General features: G+C 39.7%; 1 long non-coding RNA gene across 2 annotated transcripts in view; it reads right to left on the reverse strand.

Annotated features, from left to right (window-relative positions):
• The window catches only part of LOC129046200 (uncharacterized), a 102,634-nt gene extending 82,660 nt beyond the window's left edge, over window positions 1–19,974 (reverse strand). The window contains exon 1 of one of the 2 annotated variants that reach the window (XR_010407451.1): window positions 19,674–19,974. This is a non-coding gene — a long non-coding RNA (uncharacterized LOC129046200). The remainder of the gene's footprint in view (window positions 1–19,673) is intronic. The other variant, XR_008507075.2, reaches the window with a different exon arrangement.
• Window positions 19,975–20,082: the final 108 nt, after the last annotated feature.

Raw genomic sequence — 20,082 nt, forward strand, 5'->3', positions numbered from 1 at the left:
TCTAAATGTAAGTATAAAATTCTTAGTAAAAAGCACTGGCATAAATCTTTGTAACCTTGGATTGGCAATAGTTTCTCATATATGACAGCAAAAGCACAGACAACAAAAAAACAAATAAGTCAAAACATTTTGTGTATTGACATCATCAAGAAATTGAAGATAACCCACTGAATAGAAGAAAATATTTCAAAATGATATATCTGATGAAGGACTTGTATCCAGAATATATAAAGAACATTTACAACTCTACAATAAAACCACAAATAACCCAATTTTAAAGTGGGCATAGGATTAGAATAGACATTTCTCCAAAGAAGAAATACAAATGGCCAGCAAGCACAGGAAAAGATGCTCACCACCATTAGTCATTAAGGAAATGAAAATAAAAACCAAAATGGCCTATCGTTTCATACCCACTAAGATATAGCTATTTAAAAAAGTGGCAGGAGGGATGGAAATGACAAGGCAAGGGTGTGTAGAAATCAGAACCCTCATACACTGCTGATGGGAATGTAAAATGGTATAGCTGCTTCTGCTTTGCAAACAGTTGGGCAGTTTCTCGAAAAGTTAAACATAGAGTTACCATATGATCCAGCAATTTCACTCCTACATGTATACCCAAGAGACATGAAAACATATACCCACTCAAAAACTTGTACACAAATGTTCATAGCAGGATTATTCTTATTTAGTTAGTTAAAATTAAAGTACAGTTAACATATAACATTATATTAGTTTCAGATGTATAATATAGTGATTCAACATTTATATAATTACAAAATGCTCACCATGGTAAGTGTAATTACCATCTGTCACCATACAAAATTATTATAATATTATTGACTATATTCTCTATGCTGCACTTTACATCGTGACATACTTTTATTATTGGAAGTTTTTTTCTTTTTATTAACATATAACGTATTATTTGTTTCAGGGGTACAGATCTATGATTCATCAGTCTTAGACAATTCACAGCGCTCACCATAGCACATACCCTCCCCAGTGTCCATCACCCAGCCACCCCATCCTTCCCACCCCCCCTCCCCTCCAGCAATCCTCAGTTTGTTTCCTGAGATTGAGTCTCTTATGGTTTGTCTCCCTCTCTGGTTTTGTCTTATTACCTTTTCCCCTTCCTTCCCCTATGATCCTCTGTCTTGTTTCTCAAATTCCTCATATCAGTGAGATATGATAATTGTCTTTCTCTGACTGACTTACTTCATTTAGCATAATACCCTCTGGTTCCATCCATGTTGTTGCAAATGGCAAGATTTCATTTTTTTGATGGCTGCATAATATTCTATTGCATATATATACATTTTCTTTATCCATTCATCTGTTGATGGACATCTAGGCTCTTTCCATAGTTTGGCTATCATGGACATTGCTGCTATATACATTGGGGTGCATGTGCCCCTTTGGGTCCCTACATTTGTATCTTTGGGGTAAATACCCAGTAGTGCAATTGCTGGGTTGGAGGGTACCTCTATTTTCAACTTTTTGAGGAACCTCCATACTGTTTTCCAGAGTGGCTGCACCAGCTTGCATCCCCACCAACAGTGTAGGAGGGTTCCCCTTTCTCCACATCTTCGCCAACATCTGCTGTTTCCTGACTTGTTAATTTTAGCCATTCTGACTGATGTGAGGTGGTATCTCATTGAGGTTTTGATTTGTATTTCCCAGATGCCGAGTGATGTTGAGCACTTTTTCATGTGTCTGCTGGCCATTTGGATGTCTTCTTTGCAGAAGTGTCTGTTCATGTCTTCTGCCCATTTCTTGACTGGATTATTTGTTCTTTGGGTGTTGAGTTGGATAAGTTCTTTATAGATTTTGGATACTAGCCCTTTATCTGATATGTCATTTGCAAATATCTTCTCCCATTCTGTTGGTTGTCTTTTATTTTATTTTTTTAAAGATTTTATTTATTTGACAGAGCACAAGCAGAGGGACAGGGAGAAGCAGGCGCTCCGTTGAGCAAGGAGCCTGATGTGGGACCCGATCCCAGGACCCTGGGCATGACCTGAGCCAAAGGCAGCGGCCCAACCAAGCCTCCCAGGCGTCCCATGTCTTTTGGTTTTGTTGACTGTTTCCTTTGCTGTGCAAAAGCTTTTTATCTTGATGAAGTCCCAATAATTCATTTTTGCCCTTGCTTCCCTTGCCTTTGGCGATGTTTCTAGGAAGAAGTTGCTGCAGCTGAGGTCCAAGAGGTTGTTGCCTGTGTTTCCTTCAAGGATTTTGATGAATTCCTGTCTCACATTTAGGTCTTTCATCCATTTTGAGTCTATTTTTGTGTGTGGTGTAAGAAAATGGTCCAGTTTCATTCTTCTGCATGTGGCTGTCCAATTTTCCCAACACCATTTGTTGAAGAAACTCTTTTTCCCGTTGGATATTCTTTCCGGCTTTGTCGAAGATTAGTTGACCATAGAGTTGAGGGTCCATTTCTGGGCTCTCTAATTTATTCCATTGATCTATGTGTCTGTTTTTGTGCCAGTACCATACTGTCTTGATGATTACAGCTTTATAATAGAGCTTGAAGTCGGGAATTGTGATGCCACCAGCTTTGCTTTTCTTTTTCAACATTCCTCTGGCTATTCAGGGTCTTTTCCGGTTACAACTTTTAGGATTATTTGTTCCATTTTTTTGAAAAAAGTTGATGGTATTTTGATAGGGATTGCATTAAATGTGTAGATTGCTCTAGGTAGCATAGACATTTTCACAATATTTGTTCTTCCAATCCATGAGCATCGAACATTTTTCCATTTCTTTGTGTCTTCCTCAATTTCTTTAATGAGGGTTCTATAGTTTTCTGAGTACAGATTCTTTGCTCCTTTGGTTAGATTTATTCCTAAGCATCATGATTTTGGGTGCAATGTAAATGGGATCAACTCCTTAATTTCTCTTTCTTCTGTCTTGTTGTTGGTGTATAGAAATGCAACTGATTTCTGTGCATTGATTTTTATCACTTTACTGTATTCCTGTATGAGTTCTAGCAGTTTTGGGGTAGAGTCTTTTGGATTTCCCACATAAAGTATCCTATCATCTGCAAAGAGAGTTGACTTCTTCTTTGCAGATTCGGATGCCTTTTATTTCTTTTTGTTGTCTGACTGCTGAGGCTAGGACTTCTAGTACTATGTTGAATAGCAGTGGTGATAGTGGACATCCCTGCCGTGTTCCTGACCTTAGGGGAAAAGCTCTCAGTTTTTCCCCATTGAGGATGATATTTGCTGTGGGTTTTTCATAGATGGCTTTTATGATATTGAGGTATGTACCCTCTATCCCTACACTGTGAAGAATTTTAATCCAGAAAGGATGCTGTACTTTGTCAAATGCTTTTTCTGCATCTATGGAGAGGATCATATGGTTCTTGTTCTATCTTTTATTAACATATTGTATCACATTGATTTGCGGATGTTGAACCAACCTTGCAGCCCAGGGATAAATCCCGCATGGTCGTGGTGAATAATCCTTTTAATGTACTGTTGGATCCTATTGGCTAGTATTTTGGTGAGAATTTTTGCATCCATGTTCATCAGGGATATTGGTCTGTAGTTTTCCTTTTTGATGGGGTCTTTGGTTTTGGGATCAAGGTAATGCTGGCCTCATAAAATGAGTTTGGAAATTTTCCTTCCATTTCTATTTTTTGGAACAGTTTCAGAAGAATGGATATTAATTCTTCTTTAAATTTTTGGTAGAATTCCCCTGGGGAGCCCTCTGGCCCTGGGCTCTTGTTTGTTGGGAGATTTTTGATTACTGCTTCAATTTCCTTACTGGTTATGGGTCTGTTCAGGTTTTCTATTTCTTCCTGGTTCAGTTTTGGTAGTTTATACGTCTCTAGGAATGCATCCATTTCTTCCAGATTATCTAATTTGCTGGCATAGAGTTGCTCATAATATGTTCTTATAATTGTTTGTATTTCTTTGGTGTTGATTGTGATCTCTCCTCTTTCATTCATGATTTTATTTATTTGGGCCCTTTCTCTTTTCTTCTGGGTAAGTCTGGCCGGGGGTTTATCAATCTTATTCTTTCAAAGAACCAGCTCCTAGTTTCATTGACCTGTTTTACTATTCTTTTGGTTTCTATTGCATTGATTTCTGCGCTGATCTTTATTATTTCTCTTCTCCTGCTGGGTTTAGGCTTTATTTGCTGTTCTTTCTTCAGCTCCTTTAGGTGTAGGGATGGGTTGTGTATTTGAGACCTTTCTTGTTTCTTGAGAAAGGCTTGTATTGCTATATACTTTCCTCTTAGGACACGTTTGCTGCATCCCAAAGATTTTGAACAGTTGTGTTTTCATGAATTTTTTTTAATTCTTCTTTAATTTCCTGGTTGACCCATTCATTCTTTAGTAGGATGCTCTTTAACTTCCATGTATTTGAGTTCTTTCAACTTTCCTCCTGTGATTGAGTTCTAGTTTCAAAGCATTGTGGTCCAAAAATATGCAGGGAATGATCCCAATCTTTTGGTACCAGTTGAGACCTGATTTGTGACCCAGGATGTGATCTATTCTGGAGAATGTTCCATGGGCACTAGAGAAGAATGGGTATTTTGTTGCTTTGGGATGGAATGTTCTGAATATACTTGTGAAGTCCATCTGGTCCAGTGTGTCATTTAAAGCCTTTATTTCCTTGTTGGTCTTTTGCTTAGAAGATCTGTCCATTTCAGGGAGGGGGGTGTTAAAGTCCCCTACTATTTTTGTATTATTGTCGATGTGTTTCTTTTATTTTGTTATTAATTGGCTTTATATAATCGGTTGCTCCCATGTTAGAGGCATAGATATTTAAAACTGGTAAATCTTGTTGGATAGACCCTTTAAGTACGATATAGTGTCCTTCCTCATCTCTTATTATAGTCTTCAGTTTAAAATCTAATCTGTCGGGTGCCTGGGTGGCTCAGTCAGTTAAGCGGCTGCATTCGGCTCAGATCATGATCCTGGGGTCCTGGGATCAAGCCCCATGTCCCGCTCCCTGCTCAGCAGAGAGCCTGCTTCTCCCTCTCCCTCTGCCTGCCACTCTACCTACGTGTGCTCTCTGTCAAATAAATAAATAAAATCTTTAAAAAAAATTAAACAATAAAATAAAATAAAATCTAATTTGTCTGATATAAGGATTGCCACCCCAGTTTTCTTTTGATGTTCATTAGCATGGTAAATGGTTTTCCACCCCCTCACTTTAAATCTGGAGGTGTTTTGGGGTCTAAAATGAGTTTCTTGTAGACAGCATATTGATGGGTCTTGTTTTTTTATCCAATCTGATACCTTGTGTCTTTTGACTGGGGCATTTAGCCCATTTACATTCAGGTTATTGGAAGTTTCTACCTCTTAATCTCCTTTACCTATTTCACTTCACCTATTCCCCAACCCCATTCCCCTCTGACAACCACCAATTTATTCTCTGTATTTATGAGTGTGTTTCCATTTTGCTTTATTTGTTCATTTATTTATTTATTTAGATTCCACATATAAGTAAAATCACACAGTATTTGTCTTTCTTGGATTTATTTCACTTGTCATAATATTCTCTAGATCTATCCATGTTGTTGCAAATGGCAAGATTTTCTTATTTTGATAGACAAGAGGGGAAGATGGCAGCAGAGTAGGAGGACCCTAGGCTCATCTCGTCCCATAAATACAATTAGGTAACTATGAAATCATCTGAAATAGTCCAGACATTGATCTGAAGACTGGCAGAACAAACTCCACCACTAAAGGTAGAGAAGAGGCCACATCGAAGAAAACAGAAACCACAGAGATGTGGCTTGGGAGAGAAATGGATTGTGGCCACTGCAGTGGTGAGGGAGCTGTGGTCAATGAGAAGGGTGAGAGACAGACTAGCATAGGAGTGCACAGGGATAACAAATCCCCATAGCAACTGGCTTGGAAAGCAAGAGGGCCCGAATTTCGTTGAGTTCTTGCAACCAGCGGGGCTTAAGCCTGGAGTTTTAAAGGTCAGTTTGCTTGGCTTTGGGAAAGGTCAGAGGACACTGGGGCTGCTCTTGGAGAACAGGCAAGGCAAACAGCCCACAGACGTACAGCATGGAAACAATGATCTGAAGAGCGCCTGGGGTACAGAGTAGGGAGGTTAGTTGCTCACCTTGGAGCATGTCCCAGAGAGGGAGCATTCACTGAGAGGCCCCTCCAGAAACAAAGGAACTGCTGGTGACATTTCCCTTCCCCTACCCTTGGCATCAGCACAGGGCCACCTACGGGAACCAGCACAGCACAGACACACCCCACCTAACTTGCTTACAAGCCCCGCACCCTCCATGCTCCAGAAGAACCACCCTTCCTAGTCACATTTGCAGTCCCAGTGCAGCAGGCCCCTCCTCAAGAAGACCAGCCTAACCCCCTGCCAACACCTTGTCTCCCGACCCTGGAGTTTTGTGATGCCCCAGTTACAGTGGCAATGGCAACAATCTCATTTCACAAGCAGACCAGAGCACCAAAACGTACCACTCAGACCAGGGACCAAACACTGCCTACAACAGGCAAAGAGAGCCTCTGTAGACAACTGGCCTGAAGGATAAAGTGGCCAGGACACAACAGCAGAGTGCATGCAGCACATATTGGAGACACTCCCAGGAGTGCCAAGTACTGGGGAACAGGAAACACTACACTGCAGGACCTCTTTCTTCATAAAGCCATTACTCTCAAGAACAGGAGACATAGCTGACTTTCCTAACACACAGAAACAGGCATAAAGATTTAGACAAAATGAGAAGACAGAGGAATTTGTCCCAAATGAAATAGAACAAGGCCATGGCTAGAGATCTAAGTAAAACAGATATAAGTAACATGTCTGATGGAAAATTTAAAGTATGATCACAAGGATATTTACTGGACTTGAGAAAAGAGAGAAGAATGGAGGCTATCAGTGAGATCATTAACACAGAGATAAGGAACAACACAGCGGAGACAAAAAGCTCAACAAATGAAATGAGAAACACACTTGTTGGAATGGAAGCTTGGAAGAAGCAGAGGAACAAATTAATGACCAAGAAGACAGAGTAATGGAAAGTAATCAAGCTGAACAAAAGAGAGAAAAAAAGAATTATGCAAAACAAGAACAGACTTAGGGAACTCAGTGACTCCATCAAACATAGTAACATTCAAATTATAAGAGACCTAGAAGAAGAGAAAAAAAAGGGGCTAGAAAATTTATTTGAAGAAATAATAACTGAAAACTTCCCTAATTTGGGTAAGAAAGAAATATCCAGATTCAGGAGGCACACAAACCCTCAGCAAAATCAACAAAAGTAGATCCAAACCAAGATATATTGTAATTAAAATGGCAAAATACAATGATAAAGAAAAAATGTTACAAGCAGCAAGACAAAAGAAGACAGTTACATACAAAAGAAACCCCATAAGACTATCAGTAGATTTTTCAGCAGAAACTTTCCAAGTCAGAAAGGCATGGCATAATAAATTCAAAGTGCTGAAAGGGAAAAACATGCCGCCAAGAATACTCTATCCAACAAGGCTATCATTCAGAATAGGAGAGATAGTTTCCCAGACAAACAGAAACTAAAGGAGTTCATGACCATTAAACCAGCTCTATAAGAAATATTAAAGGGGATGCTATGAGTGGAAAGACCAAAAATGACAGTATGAAGGTAAGAAACACAAAAGCACTAAAAAGAAATATTTATTTTTTTTCTTAAAGATTTTTTTTTTAATTTATTTGAGAGCGAGAAGGAGAGAGAGCATGCACACAAGCAGGGGGAGGGGCAGAGGGAGAGACAAGCAGACTCCTTGCTGAGCAGGGAGCCTGACTCAGGGCTCAATCCCAGGACCCTGGGATCATGACCTGAGCCAAAGGCAGACACTTAACCAATTGAGCCACCTAGGCACCCCTAAAAAAAAAATTTCTGTAAAAAAAAATTATTCAAGGAACTCACAAAATAAAAAGATGTAAAATGGGACACTATATATCTAAAATGTGAGGACAGGAGTGAAGAATAGGTTCAAACTTAAACAACCATCAACTTAATATAGACTGCTAGATGCAGAAGATATGTACAAAACCTAATGGTAACCACAAATCAAAAACCACTAAAAAATATGAAAGAATAAAGAGAAAGAAATCCAAATATATCACTAAAGAAAACCAGCAAATCATGAAAAGAAAAAACACATGAGGGAATCAGAGAAAATCTTTAGAAACAACCAGAAAACAAGTAATAAAATGGCAATAATACATATCTACCAATAATTACTTTGAATGTAAATGGACTAAATGCTCTAATCAAAAGACAAGAGTGACAGATTAAAAAAAGGAAGAAAAAGAAAAACAAGACCCATCTATATGCTGCCTACAAGAGACTCACTGTAGACCTAAAGACACCTGCAGATTGAAAGTGAGGGGAATGGAGAAACATGTGTCATACAAATATATGTCAAAAGAAAGCTGGGGTAACAACACTTATATCGGACAAAATAGACTTTAGAATAAAGACAAAAAGATGAAGAACGGCACTATATCATAAGAAAGGGGTCAATCCGGGGAGCCTGGATGGCTCAGTCGTTGGGCATCTGCCTTTGGCTTAGGTCATGATCCCAGGGTCCTGGGATCAGCCCCACGTCAGGCTCCCTGCTCAATGGGGAGACTGCTTCTCCCTCTCCCACTCCCCCTCTGTGTTCCCTCTCTGCCTGTCTCTTTCTCTGTCAAATAAATAAAATCTTAAAAAAAAAAAAAGGCAAAGAAAGGGGTCAATCCAACAAAAAGACATAACTGTAAATATTATGTACCCAACATGGGAGCACCCAAATACATAAAACCGTTAATAACAGAAAGGAACTAATTGATAATAATACAACAACAGTAGAGAACTTTAACACTCCCCACACATCAATAGACAGATCATCTAAACAGAAAATCAGGGGCTCAGTTGGTTAAGCGTCTGCCTTTGGCTCAGGTCATGATCCTGGGGTCCTGGGATTGAGTCCCGCATCAGGCTCCCCCTGCTCTGCAGAGAGCCTGCTTCTCCCTCTCCCTCTGCTGCTCACCCTGCTTGTGCTCTCTTGCTGTCAAATGAATAAATAAAATCTTAAAAAAAACAACAACAACAAAACAATGGCTTTGAATGACACACTAGACCAGATAGATTTAACAGATAAATTCAGAACGTTCCCTCCTAAAACAGCAGAATACACATTCTTTTCAAGTGCACACAAAGCATTCTTCAGAACAGATCACATATTAGGCCACAAAACAGGCCCCAACAAATTCAAAAACATGCAAGTCATACCATGCATCTTTTCTGACCAAACACTATGAAACTAGAAGTCAACCACAAGAAAAAAATCTAGAAGAGATTATAGCATGCTACTAAACAACTAATGAGTCATCCAGGAAATAAAAAAAGAAATAAAAAGTACATGGAAACAAATGAAAATGAAAACACAACGGTTCAAAACCTTTGGAACCCAGCAAAATAGGTTCTAAGAGGGAAGTTTATTGCAATACAGGCCTACCTCAAGTAAGAAAAATCTCAAACAAACAAGAAGAACAACAAATAAAACCAACAGAAGGAAGGAAATAATAAAGATCAGATCAGAAATAAATGATAAAGAGACTAAAAAACAATAGAACAGATCAATGAAACCAGGAGCTGGCTCTTTGGGGGAAAAAAAATCTATAAAAATGATAAAACTCTACCCAGACTTACCAAGAAAAAAAAGAGAAAGGACCCAAATAAATAAAATCACAAATGAGAGAGGAGAAATAACAGCATACACCAGAGAAATACAAACAATTATAAGATAGTATTATGAAAAGCTATATGCCAACAAATTGGACAACCTAGAAGAAATAAATTCCTAGAAACATATAACCTACCAAAACTGAAACAGGAACAAACAAAATTTGAACAGCCCGATTACCAGCAAAGAAACTGAATGAGTAATAAAAAAACTCCCAAGAAACAAAAGTCCAGGACCACACGGTTTAGCAGGTAAATTCTACCAAACATTTAAATAAGAGTTAATACATATTCTTCTCAAATTATTCCAAAAAAGTAAAAAAAGGAAGGAAAACTTCCAAATTCCTTCTATGAGGCCAGCATTACCCTGATACCAAAGCAGATAAAGAGACCACAAAAAAAGAACTACAGCCCAATATCTCTGATGGACATAGATACAAAAATCCTCAACAAAATACTAGCAAACCAAATCCAACAATACATTTTAAAAAATCATTAAAAAAAAAAAATTTCACCACAATCAAGCAGGATTTATTCCTGGATTGCAAGGGTGGTTCAATATTTGGAAACCAATCAATGTGATACATTACATCAATAAAAGGATAAGAACCATATGATATTTCAATAGATGCAGAAAAAGCATTTGACCAAGTACAAGATTCATTCATGATAAAAATCCTCACCAAAGTACATTTAGAAGGAACATACCTCGACATAATAAAGGCCATATATTAAAAGTACACAACTAACGTGATCTTTGACAGGGAAAAACTGAGAGCCTTTCCCTTAAGGAGAGGAACAGGCAAGGATGTCCACTCTCAACACTTTTACTCATCACAGTACTGGAAATCCAAACCACAGCAATCAGACAACAAAAAGAAATAAAAGGCATTCAAATCAGTAAGAAAGAAGTAAAATTTTCACTATTTGTAGATGACATGATACTACACATAGAAAACCCCAATGACTCCACCAAAAAGCTGCTAGAACTGATATACAAATCCAGTAAAGTCACAGAATATAAAATCAATATACAGAAATCTGTTGCATTTCTATACCCCAATAATGAAGCAGCAGCAAGAGAATTAAGGAATCAATCCCATTTACAACTGCACCAAAAACAGTAAGATACCCAGGAATAAATCTAACCAAAGAGGTGAAAGACCTGTACTCTGAAAACTATAAAGCACTGATGAAAGAAATTGAAGATGACATAAAGAAATGGAGAGACATTCCATGCTCATGGTTTGGAAGAACAAATATTGTTAAAGTGTCTATACTACCCAAAGCAATCTACAGATTTAATGAAATCCCTATCAAAATACTAGGAGCATTTTTCACAGAACTAAAACAAATAATCCTAAAGTTTGTATGGAACCAAAAGACCCCAAATAGCCAAAGCAATCTAAAAATAAAAGCAAAGCTGGAGGCATCACAATTCCAGACTTAAAGTTATATCACAAAGCTGAAATAATCAAAACAGTATGGTACTTGCACAAAAACAGACACACAGCTCAATGGAACAGAACAGAAAATCCAGAAATAAACCCACAGGTCTCGACTAGTTGTCTTGACAGTTGTCGAATCATCGACAAAGCAGGAAAGAATATCCAACGGAAAAAAGACGATCTCTTCAACAAATGGTGGTGGGAAAACTGGACAGCTACATGCAAAAGAATGAAACTGGACCACTTTCTTACACCATACATGAAAGTGAATTCAAAATGGATTAAAGACCTAAATGTGAGACCTGAAACCATAAAAATCCTAGAAAAGAGCACAGGCAGTAATTTCTGTGACATCTGCCATAGCAACTTTTTTCTAGATAGGCCCCACAAGGGAAGGGAAACAAAAGCACAAATAAACTACTGGGATTACATCAAAATATAAAGCTGCTGCACAGTGAAGGAAACAATCAACAAAACTAAAAGGCAACCTACAGGGATGCCGGGGTGGTTGTCGGTTGTGCAGCCAGATCTTGATTTTGGCTCAGGTCGTGATCTCAGGGTGGTGAGATCAAGCTTCGAGTGGGCTCCGCACTCAGCAGGGAGTCTGCTTGAGATTCTCTTCCTCTCCCTCTGCCCCTCCCCCTGCTTGTGTGCTCTCTCTCTAAAATAAATAATCTTAAAAAAAAAAAAAGGCAACCTACAGAATGGGAGAAGATATTTGCAAATGACATTATCTGATAAAGGGCTAGAATTCAAAATATATAAAGAACTAAAACTCAACACCTAAAAAACAAATAATCCAATTTAAAAATGGGCAGAAGACATGAACAAACATTTCACCAAAGAAAACATCCAGATGGCCAACAGATACATGAAAAGATATTCATCATAATTTACCATGGGGAGGGGTGCCTGGGTGGCTCAGTCAGTTAAGCATCTGCCTTTGGCTCAGGTCATGATCTCAGGGTCCTGGGATCAAGCCCCATGTTGGGCTCCCTGCTCAGCAAGGAGTCTGCTTTTTCCTCTCCCTCTGGCCCTCTCCCCTGCTCATGTGCATGCTCTCTCTCTCTCAAATAAATAAAATCTTTAAAAATAGTAATAATAACTTACCATCAGGGAAATGCAAATAAAAACTACAATAACATACCACCTCACACCTGTCAGAATGGATAAAATCAACAACACGAGAAACAACAGGTGTTGGCAAGGATGTAGAGAAAAAGAAACCCTCTTGTACTCTTGGTAGGAATGCAAACTGGTGCAGCCACTGTGGAAAACATTACGGAGGTTCCTCAAAAAGTTAAAAATAGAACTACCCTATGATCCAGCAATACTGAGTATTTACCCAAAGAATATAAAAACACTAATTCAAGGGCATACATGCACTCCTATGTTTTTTGCAGCATTATTTACAAACTATGGAAACAGCTCAAGTATCCACTGATAGATGAACAGATAAGGAAGACTTGGTAATATATATACAATGGAATATTATTCAGCCATAAAAAAAGAATGAAATATTGCCATTTGCAACAACATGGATGAAGCTAGACAGTATAATGCTAAGTGAAGTTAAGCCGGTCAGAGAAAGACAAATACCACATGATTTCACTCATATTTGGAATTTAAGAAACAAAGCAAATGAACAAAGTCAGGGGAGAGAGAGACAAACCAAGAAACAGACTCTTAACTATAGAGAACAAACTGATGCTTACCAGAGGGGAGGTGGATGGGGGGCATGGGTGAAATAGGTGATGAGAATTAAGGAGTGCACTTATTGTGATGAGCACCAGGCAATTAAAATAAAAACTTTATTTTTTAAAAAAGATTTTATTTGAGAGAGAGCACGTGCATGGGTGGGGAAGGGCAGAGGGAGAGGGACAAGCAGACTCCCAGAGCTTGATCCCAGGCCCTGTGATCATGACCTGAGCCGAAGGCAGACCCTTAACTGAGCCACATAGGTGCCCCTAAAATAAAAACTTAAAAAAAATTTTTTTATTCTTTTCTCCACATACTCACCAACACCTGTTGTCTTTTTGATAATAGCCATTCTGATCCATGTGAGGTGATATCTCATTATGATTTTGATTTGCATTTCCTTGATGACTGGAGATGTTGAGTATCTCTTTTCATGTGTCTCATGGCCACCTGTATATTTTCTTTGAAAAATGCGTATTCAGGAGGTTTCTTAATAGCCAAAAAGTGGAAACAAACCAAATGTCCATAAACTAATGAGAGGATAAACAAAATGTGGAATATCCATACAACAGAATATTATTCAGCCATAAAAAGAAATGAATTGATACATGCTATAACATGAATATCATACTTTAATTTTTATACTAAGCGAAAGAAGCCAGACACAAAAGGCTATACATTGTGTGATTCCATTTATGTGAAATATCCAGGATAGTCAAATCCATAGAGGCAAAAAGTAGATTAATTGTTGACAGGGGTTAGGGGAGGAAGAAATGGCAATAGACTGCTGAGCATGGGGTTTCTTTTTGGGGTGATAAAAATGTTCTGGAATTAGTGGTGATGATTACACCATTTTAAAACTATACTAAAAGCCACTGATTTGTGCACTTTAAAGTGGTGAATTTGGGACGCCTGGGTGGCTCAGTCGGTTAAGCGGCTGCCTTCAGCCCGGGTCATGATCCCAGGGTCCTGGGATCGAGTCCCACATCAGGCTCCTTGCTCAGCAGGGAGCCTGCTTCTCCCTCTCTCTCCTTCTGCTTGTGCCCTCTCTGTCAAATAAATAAAATCTTAAAAAAATAAAAAAAAAAAAAATAATAAAGTGGTGAATTTTATGTATATGTAAATAAAAGGTACATTTAAAAAAGAGGACGTTTTTCTATATATATGTATACTCTACTTGAATAAAAAGTTAACAAAAAAAAGATAGTGATTTCAAATTAGGATAAATGGAAAAATAATACTAACAGAAATAGAAATTTGCAATGCATCTTTTCAAAGATCAACCCCATTATGCATAATTTGAACACATATAGTACATCACTGGGATATCTGGGATTCTTCTAACAACATATGTGCAGTCATTCAATGTGAGTTTATTGAGCATGTCCTATGTCTAGGCACTCTTCAACAAATAAAGGGGAAGAGATGTCCACAGATTATTGATAAGGTCATATTTTGAATTCCCCCAATGCATCTTACTATGGTAAATCTTTGTGTTGTGTACTAATGTGACCAAGGTTAATGTAGCCCCTGTCACATTTGAGAATCTGGCTTTCTGGGATAGTTTTCTTAGGTGTAAGTCATAGTAAACCTCTAAATGATGTCTTCTTGAAATTCTTTCTCCCTTCCATTTTTAAAAGCTATGTAGGTAATTTTCCTGTAATATCTTACTCACTTTCCAGTTGTTAAACTTTTTTCTTGGCAGAAAGGAATTGCTTTTTGTTTGTTTAATGAGGAGAGATATTAGAAAAGCCTGCCCTGGGGGCACCTGGCTGGCTCAGTCAGTAGAGCATGTGACTCTTGATCTCTGAGTCAGGAGTTTGAGCCCCACCTTGGGTATACTGATTACTTAAAAAATAAATAAATAAAAAATAAGTAAATAAAGGGGCAATTATTAAAAAAAGCCTGCCTCAGATGTCTTATATTTGCATTCAATTTGCACTAAGATCGTTTAAGTATTCTAAATCTTAAGTTATGGACCTTCTCAACCAGAGGTCATGAATACTTACACATTTATTATTGGGTTAGTATAAACTAAAAGAAGAAAAAAGGCTCTATTAGGGCTGAGGCTACACTATGGTCTCATAGGAGTTCTAAACAATGTTTTTGGTAACTGTCATTTTCCAAACATCAAAATGTGTAGAAAGTAAAGGTCTTCAAAATAGAGGCTGTCAGTAACTGTGGTAAATTTTGAAAGTCATCTCATCTCAGATCTCTGTGCAGATGTACCAAGTAACAATCATGGAAAGCCAGTTTATTTATTTATTTTTTAAAATTATTTATTTGTCAGAGAGAGAGAGAGAGAGAGAGAGAGCACAAGCAGGGGAAATGGCAGTCAGAGGGATATGGAGAAGCAGACTCCCCACCGAGCAAGGAACCCGATGCGGGACTCGATCCCAGGACCCCAGGATCATGACCTGAGCCGAAGGCAGATGCCTAACCGACTGAGCCACCCAGGCATCCCGGAAAGCCAGTTTAAAATCTATTTCATTTGAAACCTTTTCTATTAAATGAAAAACATTAGGAGGCATAACATCATTTTACATGTCACCAGAACTTCATAGTCAGCAGAAAAGAGAACCAAGTAGCCAAATGAGCATTTCTATAATGTTTCATAATTATTACCTTCCTTGACATCGTGTCTTAGGGCACTCAAGCAGGCAGCACTAATAGCCCCTGTCATTTCCTGTCATTAAACCCTAGGTTTTCCCCAGAAATATACAACCCACAAGGAGATTCTTCTGCCAGTTAGAAAAGATCAATTCAAAAGATGCAGAAATCAATGTTAACTCTGAATGGGCATGAAGGCCATAATAAATTGCCACCTACACATGGAATTATATTTTGTAGATTGACAGTGTGTGGGCAGAAGCAGCAGAAGCTTATGTTAAGACCTTATAGTTGGGCTTATTTTATACTGACCGGCTTATTTCATACTGACTGGCTTTTCTTTGGCTGCCAAAGAATGGATCACATTCAAAAGCTAAAGCCAAGTTGGCAATCCTTTCTTTTTGCCTTTCTCTCTAAAAATTACCCTAAATAGGAGCGCCTGAGTGGCTCAGTCTCTTGAGCACCTGACTCTTGGTTTCAGCTAGGGTCATGATCTCAGGGTCTTGATATCAAGCCCTGAGTGGGGCTCTACGCTCAGTGGGGAGTCTGCTAGAGATTCTCTCTCTCCCTCTCCCCCTTCTGCCCCTCCCTCCACCCCCCCCAGCCCCCGCATGCATACGCACACACTCTCTCAAATAAATAAATCTTTTTTAAAAAATTAAAAAATAAAATAATTACCCTAAATAAGTTAGGCAATATAGCCAGTTTACACACAGAGGCCTGATTCAAAACTTCAGTTCTCTAAATCATTTCGCCTCTCTTCTCATTGATACTTAAAATTCTAGGACTCCAGAGTCACATTCATAAGCACATTTATAAATACCACTGACCCCCCCCCAACATACCATATGACTAGTATATGCCTCAATGGAGACCAGAATAAAATAACACCCTACTGTGGAAATGAGGGCTTGAAATAATGCAGCTGGCACTCTCCTCTTATCCATGAATGAGGCATTTGGGATTGCTAAGAAAACATTTAGCTTTCAGAAGCATGCTGCTACCAGGAATGGAAAGGATCTCACACCTCCTTTTCTTTCCTAATTCTAAAGTGGTGGGCAAAATGTCTACTTTTATTGGTTTGAAGTTGTCTAACCATTGCCAAAGAATAAGCAAAGCAAATTATATACACATGCTCTCCTCCTAAAACGCTACCTCCTTTGCGAAGCTGTCTTGATTTATTTAGAATGCATAGCTTTCTTCTCCACATTCTATCTTATAATTTATACCTCCAGTGATATTTGCATTAATATTTTCTATATGAGTAATGTGTTTACACGTATCCTCTTACTAAACTGTAAACTTCCACAGCTCAGAGACCAAATTATTATCTCTCTGGTCCCCAAAATGCCAAGCAGAGTACTTTATAAATGGCAGGTCCAAAATAAATGCTTGATGAATGAATAAATACGGTGGTGTTAGCTTTATGATGACTGGAAGTTACAATTTAAGAGTTCTAATAAAAGTTGAAAGTAAATAGGGTAAAGAAAGCACCCTTCTTTTCTCTGTATTTGGTCTCATGATTGTGTACACTGAAGAGGGAAATGGATCTACAGACGTCCTCTTGAAAATACATTTTATATTCAATATGTCTATTTTTGACAACCTTCAAGTAAACTATCTTTTAGAGAAGACTTCCAAGCTTATACTGAACTTGATGAGGAAAGTTCCAATCAGTCAGACAAATGGTATCTACTTCCTGTGACGAAAGAGTGCCGTTAGATGCCTCAGGAAAAAACTGCAAAATCCTAACAGCTGAGAGCATGACGCTGCAAGAGTCAACTAAACAGGTGCTGCCTATATAAAGCGATCAAGGAGAGAAGAAGAAACCCTGAATTTAACTGAGAAGGAAAAATGGTCATTAGTTCTCAAAAAACAAGGGTTTATGAGAGACTATGACTCTGAAAAACAAACTGAGGGTTCTAGAGGGGAGAGGGGTGGGGGGATGGGTTAGCCTGGTGATGGGTATTAAGGGGGGCACGTTCTACATGGAGCACTGGGTGTTATACACAAACAATGAATTATGGAACACTATATCAAAAACTAATGATGTAATGTATGGTGATTAACATAACATAATAAAAAAACAAAAAAAAACGAGTTTAACTAGGGACTGATTTATGAGGATTGACAACTGTTTCAGGTATACAGAGTAAGAGGAAGCATATGTGTCTAAAGAGAGAAAGGCAATGAAAGTCATCTCAAATAAAATTCCCCTCACCCACTCTATTTTAATTTGTTTTGCATGTTATTTTACTATTGGATACAGGGTTTGGCCAAACCTTAACAACTAGTTATTTGGAAATTTCTACACAATGATCAATTTCTCCCACAATGTACATTTTTTCCTTCCAAAACAAACAAGATACTTTGCTCTGACAGGGACAATTTCCAGTCTCTTATTGAAAGGTACAAGAGAAGATGGGTAATTGAATATCATACAGCACTTTTGAGTTCTTTGGCCATTATCCCCTAGGGTAGATTTAATCAAAGGATGAAGAGTACAAGCTCAAAAGCTTTTAGTTGACAAGAAGCAAGTCTTTGGCTTGGGATTTTTGTGTTTGAGTTGTAAGTCAGCTTCACAGAAAAGTAATCAGAAACTAGACCGGCCAGAGATTAGAAAAGAGCCTTGAAATGAAAGGTGTGAGACCATGGGTTCTACTTGTGACTTGGTCTCTTAACAAGCGTAAGGACCGTGCACGAATTACTTAAAATTCTCATCTGCAAAGTAAGGGACTAGACTAATAATTTCTAAAGCCCCCTGTGGCACTATCAATTTTTCATTGTCTAATATTATTCCTTAAGTCATAGACTGGTTCATTCAACTACACGAATACCTTCAATGAACATAATAAAGGACAGTTTCTGCCCTCAAGGAGTGGATAAATCAGTGGGAAAAGTGAAGACTTTACCCATAGCTTCTAGGTGCTCATTCATCTAGTTCTGAAGTTCTAAACAAAGGTCACAAGGAGTAGGAGAAACTCCACAGAAGCTCTTAGGAGGAAGAGAGGAATTTATTGTTTCAGTCCACCAATGTTTACTGAGTGATCCCTGTGTACCAGGCACTGTGCTGGGCACTGAGGATCCTGGAGTGACCCAGACAGATCAGGCCTCTAATAAAGCTTACTTGCATTCTCGGTGGTGAAGAAAAACAGATTAACAAATAAATGAAATCCAGATTGTTATAAGTTTTAGGAAGGAAAACAATAGTAATGAGAGACAATAACTGTAACAATAGTAATGAGAGACAGTAACTGTGTTTGTGTGCAGGGTGGGGTGGGATGAACTTTCATTAGCATAGAGTTGAGGAGACAGCGAAGCTGAGACTTGAGGACAGATGAGAATGAGGCCAGCCAGCATGGAGGGACCCTCCAGAGGGAAGTGGGTAAATACTGATGCCGAAAGGGCTGGAGCAGAGAGACCATCTGCCAGGCTGGACCTTAAAGAGCAATTACTTCGGAAAGTTTAGGATTAAAGCAGTCATTCTCAACCAAGGACGATTTTGCCCCTCAGGGGACACCTGACTACATGTGGAGACATTTTGGGTTGTCACAATTTGGCAAGGAGAGTACCACTACGGAGACTGAGAAAACCTGCACTAAAGAACTATCACAGCCGAAATTATGGTTTTCGTCATTATGTTATTAACTCATATTTTTACCAACTTGGATCTTTCTTCCTTTACAGCAGAAACAAAAACAGGTTTCAAGTGGCCCCATGCTTCATCCACTCTCTAAGAAATCCTATCGCAGAGGTTCAAGGGACTCCGCGAACCTCAAAAGCTCCACGAGGTAGTGAATTTGTCCCTGAACGCGCGGGAAAGGATCGGAGGAAACCCACCACCCAACTGCTCACGGGGGTCACCCCTACGGAAGGGACTGCGACTAGGGGCAGTGGAAGAGGAGAACAAACTCAGGTTTCAACTGCGTAATTACAAACCGATGTTCAAAATAATGCAAAGTGGGGTCCATGCTAGGGAAGAAGGGGAGATGCCTCAAGGATTAAAACCTGTCTCTGGATCTCTAGCTCCCGCTGCAGGCTTCCGCACTGACACCCGTCCCCCAAAGCTCTAGATGCTTCTCCCCATGCCGCCCTGCGCTGGACTCAGACCTCTCTGCCCCACCCCTTCGCCCCGGTCCCGGTCCCAGGCTCTCCCCTGGCCCCGCCCGCGTTGACCCCAGGCCCCTCCAGGCCCGCGAGGACCTCCCGCCGCCGCCTCACCTGGGCCTTCAGGCGTCTCCTCAGCAAGCCCCGCGGCAGGCTGTCCTCGACGTACGGGTTGCCCGGGCGGAGCGGAAGGCCCCGTCGGGGTCTGTGGGCGGCGCCGCGAGCCCGGCGCGCGTCCCGCAGGCCGGGGAGCGCGGGGCCAACCCTTGGGAGGGCGAGAAAGGCGGCAGTAGAAACGCTGCGCGGGCGACCCGAAGGCATGTGGCCTGGGAACCAGGGCGAAAGAGGCGGGGCGCAGAGGACGCCGACGCTGAGGGGGCCGGGCCCCTCAGGGGTCCGTTAGCGGCCGCTCGCCCCTTTTTGCATATTCATGAAGCCGAACGGGGCGGACCGCCCAGGCAGGCCGTGGAGAGGTCGTGAATTATTCATGAGGAGGCGTCTCGTCCCGCCCAAAAAGGCCTGT

Source organism: Mirounga angustirostris, unplaced genomic scaffold (assembly GCF_029215605.1).
Source record: "Mirounga angustirostris isolate CCGP_5_RB_7025 unplaced genomic scaffold, mMirAng1.0.hap1 SCAF_14, whole genome shotgun sequence".
NCBI classification, from domain to species: Eukaryota; Metazoa; Chordata; class Mammalia; order Carnivora; family Phocidae; genus Mirounga; species Mirounga angustirostris.